The sequence below is a fragment of the Loxodonta africana genome, chromosome 16 (assembly GCF_030014295.1).
Source record: "Loxodonta africana isolate mLoxAfr1 chromosome 16, mLoxAfr1.hap2, whole genome shotgun sequence".
In the NCBI taxonomy this organism is placed as follows: Eukaryota; Metazoa; Chordata; class Mammalia; order Proboscidea; family Elephantidae; genus Loxodonta; species Loxodonta africana.
In genome coordinates this window covers 42,661,357-42,671,246 of record NC_087357.1, presented here as the reverse complement: position 1 = coordinate 42,671,246, position 9,890 = coordinate 42,661,357, and positions in this window count along the sequence as shown.

Below are 9,890 nucleotides of genomic sequence, written 5' to 3'. Positions count from 1 at the left end.
GCAACAGTCAAAGCAAACAAAAAACACAAATAAAATCCACATGCACCCACCAGAAAGGCAATGAGATTCTAGATACTAGATACGTGTTAGTTTTGGTGATGGGTAAGGCAATACTGAGTAAGGGTGAAGTCAGCACCACTTGACCAAGGTAAAAAAAAAACACTAAGGAGTACACACAGGAAACCCTGGTGGCATAGTGGTTAAGAGCTACGTCTGTTTATCAAAAGGTCTGCAGTTCGAATCCACCACGTGCTCCTTGGAAACTCTATGGGGCAGTTCTACTCTGTCCTATAGGGTTGCTATGAGACGGAATTGACTTAACGGCAACAGGTCTAAGAAGTACACAAGAATAAGGCATAATTTTGGTAAAAGCCACAACACTCACAATTTTGCAACAAGAGTAATAACAACCAAAAAATGTGTGTAGTTACAGAGGTAGATATGTATGCTTGTGTATGTATAACCAAAACCCATTGCTGTCGAGTCAATTCCGACTCATAGCCACCCTATAGGACAGAGTAGAACTGCCCCATAGAGTTTCCGAGGATCACCTGGTGGATTTAAACTGCCAACCTTTTGGTTAGCAGCCGTAGCTCTTAACTACTACGCCACCAGGGTTTCCTATGTATGTACAGGTAAGCACAAATGAATATACGGGTGCACATGTATTAGGTGTTTCTGAAGGCAAATGTATATCCCACTTCTAGAGGTCATCTATCAGCCAAAAGACAGACTGGCTCATAAAATAAATAATATCACTTGTGAGTACTGTGCTCCTGTAAACAATCATCTAAATGAGACCTAATGGTCAACATTTACCCTAGACCAAAGATGAGAAGGTAAGAGGGACGAGGAAGCTAGATTAACAGAAATAACCAAAATGGAAATAATAAGAATACTGACACAATGTGAAAGATGTAACCAGTGTCACTAAATACTATGTGTAAAAAAAAAACCTGTTGCTGTCGAGTTGATTCCAACTCAGGGCAACCCTACAGGACAGAATAGAACTACCCCATAGGGTTTCCAAGGAGCACCTGGTGGATACAAACTGCTGACCTTTTGGTTAGCAGCCGTAGCTCTTAACCACTGTACCACCAAGGTTTCCAAATGCTATGTGTACAATTGTTAAACGAGAACCTAATTTGCTATGTAAGTTTTCTCCAAAATTACAATGAATTAAAAAAAAAAGTGATGAGCACGTGGAACAATAGCAAGTCGCACATGCATACCCTATGACTTTCCGATTCTACTGCTAGGTATATGCCCAAGAAAAATGGATGCAAATGTGCACGAAAAAAACATGCAAAAGAACGTTCATAGAAACATCGTAGTACCCACAAACGGGGGTAGGGGGGAGGTCCATCAACATTAAAATAGATAAATTGTGGTGTAATCACGAATGGAATGGAAACAACTCCAGGTACATGCTACAACATAGGTCAATCACCCAAACAACAGTGAATGAAAGATGCCAAACAGAAGAGTACATACACTATGATTCCATTTATGAAGCAGGAAACTGTTCAGGAGCACATGTATAGTAGCAAAGTTAGAAAACAAATCAAGAAAGTGATTACCATAGAAGTCAGGCTAATGTTACCTCTGAGGGCTGGGTGGCGGGGAGGAAGAGAGCACAAGGCGCGGCTTCTCAGACCGCCAATATTCTCTTTTTTGCCTTATATGATGATTATATAGGTGTTAGCTTTGTGGTAAATCACTGAGCTACGGTCGCTATGAGTTGGAAGCGACTCGATGGCAATGGGTGTACATTTATTTTATACTCTTTTCAGAATGAAGGAAAAATCAGGACCTGCCCCAGAGATGCTGATTTATGAAGTTCTATAGTGCACTGGCAAAGCTCTTCCAAATGATTCTAATGCAGGTGGTCTTTTTGAACAGAATTTGAGAAACAATGCCCTGGATAATATCCAGTTTACCTTTCAACTCTGACATTTAAAATGCAGAAAATATTCTTTCTCTTTTTAAAGAAATGTTTATTGAACCATTACGTGCTATGCGCTTTTTGTGGGGAAAAGAACAGGACCCAGTCCCTACGCTTAACTATTTACAGTTTGCAAGACAATGTAGTGAGTTAAGTGAGAGACTTCTTTTGGGGTTATTAGAGACAAGTCTTGACCTCTGATATCCCCTTCCTGCCCCACCTTCAACCCTTCATCTTCTGTTTTGCCTAAACTGGAGAATAAGCTAATGAAAGGGCAGGGCAGAACTGGAGTCATTGCAGATGACAAATATGTCTGATCCGAAGAACACCAGACCTCAGCAGATGAGTGCTGCTAAGACCCTGATTTTCATTTTACTTTCAATTTTGGTTTCTTTGAAGGTGAATGGCAACTCCAAGCCACAAGCTGACTGTGTAAAATCCATCTCCTAGCCTGCTTTTTTTTTTGTTTGTTTGAGAATCTTCTTCAGTTTGATATAGGCACACATCACAGAGGGTAAGCAGATGTGGACTTGCCTTCCCTACATATCCATCCAACGAAAGTCTTTAAAGCTTGCACATATGTGTGCATGCACACGTACGTGTGCACACACATTTGCTTTTTAAAATGATAATGATGTCGAGTAAAAATCAGACTGATTTCTACATCTGGGAAAGTGGGGTAGACATGTAAGACTAAACATTACGTATAAAAGAAACAAAGACTGTGAAAGGTAGAGAGAAGGCAGAATTGCTAGGGACCTCGGGACCCAAGGAACAGAGTTTTCTTTTTGCCTCATATATCCCAAAAAACAGACTTGGAACAAAGATGCTGGCAACCAGAAATGTCCACGAGCACCTATAAAACAATAAAAGCCTGTTCTCTCCAGCCAGAGGATCAAGCAAGGGGCAGCTGAATAAAACATAAAACTCAGATAACCACTCTACCCCAGGCAAATACCACAGAAAAAAAATGTGGGCCCGTCCCCATCTGCATTAGCAGAGACCAAGTGGGCAGCTGGAATTTCCACCAACACCAGGCTGGATGAGGCTCCCTAACCCTCTGAGCTAGGGAAGTATCAGAGAAGGCCAAGTAAGGGAACCAGACCTTTAAACTTTAATCCTTGCTGGGTGGTATTGCGCTCTCCCCCCACTCCATAATTGTCAACAGATTAAAAATAAAGAGATGGAGAAACACTGTGTAAACATAAAAGAAAACGAGTAGCTATGTTAATTTCAGACTAAGCAGACTTCAAAACAAGGAAAATTATCAGGGATAAAAAGGGTCATTACGTAATGATAAAGGGGTCACTTCTCCAAGAAGACATAACAATTCTTAATGTGTATGTGCCTAACAGAGCATCAAAATACCTAGGGAAAAACTAACAGAACTGCAAGGAAAAGTAGACAAATCCACTATTATAGTTGGAGACTTCCCCGACACATCTGTGAGTAATTGACAGAGCCAGCAGAGAAAATCAGTAGGGATACAGTTGAACTGAACAGTACCCAACAGCAGAATACACATTCTTTGCATGTTTACATGGAACATTCACCAATATAGATCACTTTGAGCCATAAAACACACGTCGACAAAGTTAAAGAATAGAAGTTGTACACCAAGTATATTCTCAGACCACAGTGGAATTAAACTAAAAATCAGTAACAGAAAGATAGCTGGAGAATCCCCAAATATCTGACACATAGGCGCCCTGATGGTGCACTTGGCTAAGTGGTTAAGCACTTGGCTAACCAGAAGGTTGGTGTTTCAAACCCACCAACCACTTCACAAGAGAAAGATCTGACAGTCTGCTTCTGTAAAGATTTGCAGCCTTAGAAACCCCATGGAGCAGTTCTACTCTGTCCCATAGGGTCATTATAAGTTAGAATTGACTTGATGGCAACCGGTAAATGACACACAGGTCAAAGAAGAAATCTTAAGAGAAATTAGAAAATACTTTAAACTAAAAATTAAAATAAAACTTATCAACATTCATGGGATGCAGCAAAAGCAGTGCTCAGAGGGAAATGTATAGCACTGAATGCATGTATTAGGAAAAAAAAAAAAAAAAAGACCTAAAACCAGTAATCTAAGATTTCAGCAGAGCTTTCAGACTAAGATTAAGAAGAAAGGCCTGGTGATCTACTTCTGAAAACTAGTTAATGAAAACCTCACAGACCACCACAATGTATTGTCTGATAAAGATCAGTCCAAAGGACTAATAGACCACAACTACCATGGCCTCCACCAGGCTGAGTTCAGTACAGCTAGACGGTGCCCAGCTACCACCACCAAATGATCTGACAGGAATCACAATAGAGGGTCCTGGACACAGCTGGAGAAAAATGTAGAACAAAAGTCTAACTCACACAAAAAAAGACCAGACTTACTGGTCTGACAGGGACTGGAGAAACCTTGAGAGTATGGCCCCCCAAGACACCCTTTTAACTCAGTACTGAAGTCTCTCCTGAAGTTTACCCTTCAGCCAACGATTAGACAGGCCCATAAAACAAAAGGAAACTAAATGGGCACACCAGCCCAGGGTCAATGATGAGAAGGCAGGAGAGGACAGGAAACCTGGTAATGGGGAACCCAAAGTCATGAAGGGGAGTGCTGACATGTCGTGGGGTTGGCAACTAATGTCACAAAACAATATGTGTACTAGTTGTTTAATGAGAAAATAATTTGCTGTGTAAATCTTCATCTAAAGTACAATAAAAAGAAAAAAATATATTGTCTTATAAATTACTAGAAGATGATCCCCCTAGGTTGGAAGGCACAACCACAATAGCCACAACAATGGACTCAAACATAATGATCATGAAAATGGCGCAGGACCAGGCAACGTTTTGCTCTATTATACATAAGGCTACCATGAATTGAAACTGACTCAATGGCAACTAACAACAACCAGCTTTCACCTTAGGAAACTAGAGAAAGACGAGCAAGATAAACCTAAGCAAGCAGAAGAAATAATAAAAATTAGAGCAGAAATCAAACTGAAAACAGGAAATCAATAGAGAAAATCAACAAAAAAGCTAGTTCTTTGAAAAGATCAATGAAATTGATAAGCCTCTAGCCAAGCTAACCAAAAAAAAAAAAAGGGAGGGGGGGAAGGCACTAATTACTAATATCAGAAATGAAAGAGGGGCCATTACTACTGATCCCATAGACAATAAAAGGATAATAAAGACCCATAGCTAACACCATACTCAATAGAGACAGAGTGAGAGCCCTCTTACTAAGATCAGGAACAAAACAAAGATGGCCGCTCTCACCACTGCTACTCAACATTGTTTTGGAAGTCCTAGCCAGAGCAATTAGGCTAGAAAGATAAATAAAAGGTATCCAAATCAGGAAAGAGGAAGTAAAATTCCCTTTTAACAAATGACATGATTCTATATATAAAATATGCCCCCCCTCCGAAAAAATCCACATGAAAGCTATTAGAGCTAATAAATTAATTCAGCAAAATAGCGTACGAGATCAACACACAAAAATCAGTTGGGTTTCTATACATCAGTGATGAGCAAAATGAAAAGGAAATTAAGAAAACATTGCCATTTACAATAGCATCTAAAAGAATAAAGTACTTTGGAAAAAAGACTTGTACACAGAAAATCATAAAATATTACTAAAAGAAAACCAAAATAAATGAAAGGATATTCCGTGTTCACAGTTTGGAAGGCTTAATGTCAATATAGTTAAGATGTAAACGCTACCCAAAGCAGATCTACAGAGTCAATGTAATCCACAATAAAATTCCAACAACCTTCTTTGCAGAAATGGAAAGGTCAATCCTCAAATTTATATGGAACAGCAAGGGACCCCAAATAGCTAAAGCAAACTTGAAGAAGAATAAAGTAGGAGGACTCACACTTCCTGATTTCAAAACATACTACAAAGCTATAGTACTTAAAAGAGTCTGGTACCAGTATGATAATAGACATATGTTGTTGTGTGCTGTCAAGTTGATTCCAGCTTACAGTGACCCTACAGGACAGAGTAGAACATGGGTTTTCTAGGCTGTTTTAATCTTTACTGGAGCAGACTGCCATGTCTTTTCTCCCACAGAGCCGTTGGTGGGTTCGGATGGCTGACCTTCGGTTAGCAGCTAAACGCTTTAACCATTGTGCCACCAACCAAAAACAAACCCATTGCCATGGAGTCGATTATGACTCATAAAGACCAATGGAATAGAATTGAAAGTCCAGAAATAAATCCATACATTATGGTCAACTAATTTTGGACAAGGATGTAACTCCATTCAACAGGGAAGGAAGAATCTCTTCAATAACTGATGCTGGGAAAAACTGAACAAGGGTGTAAGTCCCTTCAATGGTGAAGGAAGAGTCTCTTCAATAAACAGTGCTGGAAAAATTGGATTGCCACATGCAGAATGACTCAGGATCCATGCCTCACACCATACAAAAAAAACCTGTTCAAAATAGATCAAGGACCTAAATGCAAAAACTGAAACCATGAAATTCTTAGAAGAAAATGTAGGGGGGAGGCTGTGGAACCTACTGTTTAATGATAGATTATCAGATATGATAGTAAAAGCTTGAGCAGCAGAAGACAAAATAGAGGGGGCACCTCATAAAAACTAAATACTTTTGTACATCAAAGGACTTATCAACAAAGTGAAAAGACAACCTACAGATTGGGAGAAAATTTTGGGGAACTGTATATCAGGTAAGGGCCTAATATTAGAAATATATATATAAAATTCCTACCGCTTAACAAAAAGACAAACCACCCAATCAAAAAAATGGGCAAAGGACTTGCATAGACAGTTCACCAAAGACGATATTCAAATGGTCAATAAGCACATGAAAAGATGCTCAGCATCACTAGCCACTGTTGTGTTGCTGTGATTGTTGTGTGCCACTGAGTCTATTCTGACTCATAGCAACTCTATAAGAGAGTATAATTGCCCCATAAGATTTCCAAGGTTGTAAATCTTTACGGAAGCAGATCGCCACATTTTTCTCCCGTGGAGTGGGTGGTGGGTTCGAACCACTGACCTTTTGGGTAGCATCTGACGCTTAACCACTGCACCACCAGGGCTCCTTTCATTAGCCACTAAAAAACCAAAACCATTGCTGTCCAGTTGATTCAGACTCATAGTGACCCTATTAACTATTAAAACTCGTTGCCGTTGAGTGGATTCCAACTCATAGCCATCCTTCGCCATTTGGGAGATGCAAATCAAAACCACGATGAGCTACCACCTCACCCCTATTCAAATGGCAGTGATCAATAAAACGGAAAACAATTGTTGGTGAGGTTGTGGAGAAACTGGAATCCTCATTCATTGCTGGTAGGAATGTAAAATAGGATAGCCATTGTGGAAAACAGTTTCCAAGTTCCTCAAAAACTTGAACACAGAATTACCACATGACCCAATCCTACATATATACTTAGAAGAAGTGAAGGAATGCAAACAGAGACCTGCACACCAATGTTCACTGCAGCACTTTTCCCAATAGCCAAAAGATGGAAAAAACCGAAATGTCCATCAACACGTGAACAGATAAACAAAATGTGGTATATGCATACAATGGACTATTATGCAGCCACAAAGAGAAATGAAGTTCTAATGCACACCACAACACGGATGAACCTTGAAAACATCATGCTGAGCAAAATAAGTCAGTTGCAAAAGGACAAACACTGTATGATCTCACTTACATGAAATAAGCAAATATATGGAAATCAAAGATTATTAATGGTTACCAGGAGAAGGAGGGAGCGGGAAGGGGTGAGTTTTTGTTTGAGGGGCATGAAGTTTATGTTAATGGTGGTAGAATATTCTGGAAAAGAATAGCAATAATGGCACAACATAAAAAATGTAATCGATATCATCGAAGTGTAAGGTTTTGCAGTTGTGCTGGTGAATGTTTTGGTGAGCATGTTTTCACCACAATTAAAAAAAAAGGGAAAAAATCAGAATAGACACAGACACACACACACAGGGGAAGACAGATGTGATGTGATGATCATCTACAAGCAAAGGTATGCCAACAATTGCCAGCAGACACCAGGAATTAGGAGAGACCCTGAATTAGACTTCTAGCCTCTGTAACTGAGAAAATAAATTTCTGTTCTTTAAAGCCAAAATAAATAAATAATGTTATAAATGACTCTATGCCCACAAGTTTGATAAATTAGATGAAATGAACCAATTCCTTGAAAGGCACAGTTTACCAAAACTCACACAAGAAGAAACAGATAATCTGAATAGAACCTTATCTATTAAAGAAATTGAAATAATTAATAACCTTCCAAAGCAAAGTACCAGGCCCAGATGGTTTAACTGATGAACTCTACTAAATATTTAAGGGACAAATGACACCAGTTTTCTACAATCTCTTTCAGATGCTGAAGCAGAGAGAATATTCCCTAACTCATTCTATGGGGTCAGCATTACCATAATACCAAAACAAGATAAAGACATTAAAAGAAACGAAAACTAGAGACCACTATCTCTCATGAACATAGATGCACAAATCCTTAACAAAATATTAGCACATCAAATCTAACAATTTATAAAAAGAATTATACACCACAACCAAATGGGATTTATCCCAGCTATTTTTATGCAAGGCTGGTTCAACATTCAAAAATCAATTAACGTAATCCATCACATCAACAAGCTAAAGAAGAAAAATCATATGGTTATATCAACAGATGCAAAAAAAGCATTTGACAAAATCCAACACCAAATCCAAACATGATGAAAAAAAAAAAAAGAAACCTCTCAGCGAACTCAGTATAAAGTAGAACTTCTTCAACTCAACAAACAGCTACCACTAGTATCATATTTAATAATGAGAAACTAGAAGCTTTTATCCTAATATCAAGAACAAGGCAAAAATTCCCTCTCACTATTCCTATTCACCATTGTACTGCAAGTTCTAGCCAGTGCAATAAGACAAGAGAAGGAAGCAAAAGGTATACAGATTGGGAAGAAAGACATAAAACTTTGTTTATAGATAATATGATTGCCTATACAGAAAATCCCTAAGAATTTACAAAAAAAAAAAAAAAAATTCCCGAAACTCATATTCCTGGAAAAATTATAGCAAGGTTGCAGGACTCAAGGTTAAGACAAAAGTTAATTGCTTCACAGAACAAACAAAAAGCTGGAAGCAACCAAGGTGTCCATCAACGGATGAATGGTTAAATAAATTGTGGTATATTCACACAATGGAATACTACGCATCGATAAAGGACAGTGACGAATCTATGAAACATTTCATAACATGGAGGAACCTGGAAAGCATTATGCTGAGTGAAATTAGTCAGTTGCAAAAGGACAAATATTGTATAAGACCGCTATTATAAGATCTTGAGAAATAGTATAAACTGAGAAGAACACGTACTTCTGTGGTTACGAGGGAGGGAGGGAAGGAGAGTGGGAGAGGGTTTTTTACTGATTAATTAGTAGATAAGAACTGCTTTAGGTGAAGGGAAGGACAACACTCAACACATGGAAGGTCAGGTCAACTGGACTGGACTGGACCAAAAGCAAAGAAGTTTCCGGGATAAAATGAATGCTTCAAAGGTCAGCGGAGCAAAGGCGGGGGTTTGGGGACCATGGTTTAAGGGGACTTCTAAGTCAATTGGCAAAATAATTCTATTATGAAAACATTCTGCATCCCACTTTGAAATGTGGCATCTGGGGTCTTAAATGCTAACAAGCGGCCATCTAAGATTCATCAGTTGGTCTCAACCCACCTGGATCAAAGGAGAATGAAGAACACCAAGGTCACACGACAACTAAGAGCCCAAGAGACAGAAAGGGCCACATGAACCAGAGACCTACATCATCCTGAGACCAGAAGAACTAGTTGGTGCCCGGCCACAATCGATGACTGCCCTGACAGGGAGCGCAACAGAGAACCCCTGAGGGAGCAGGAGATCAGTGGGATGCAGACTCCA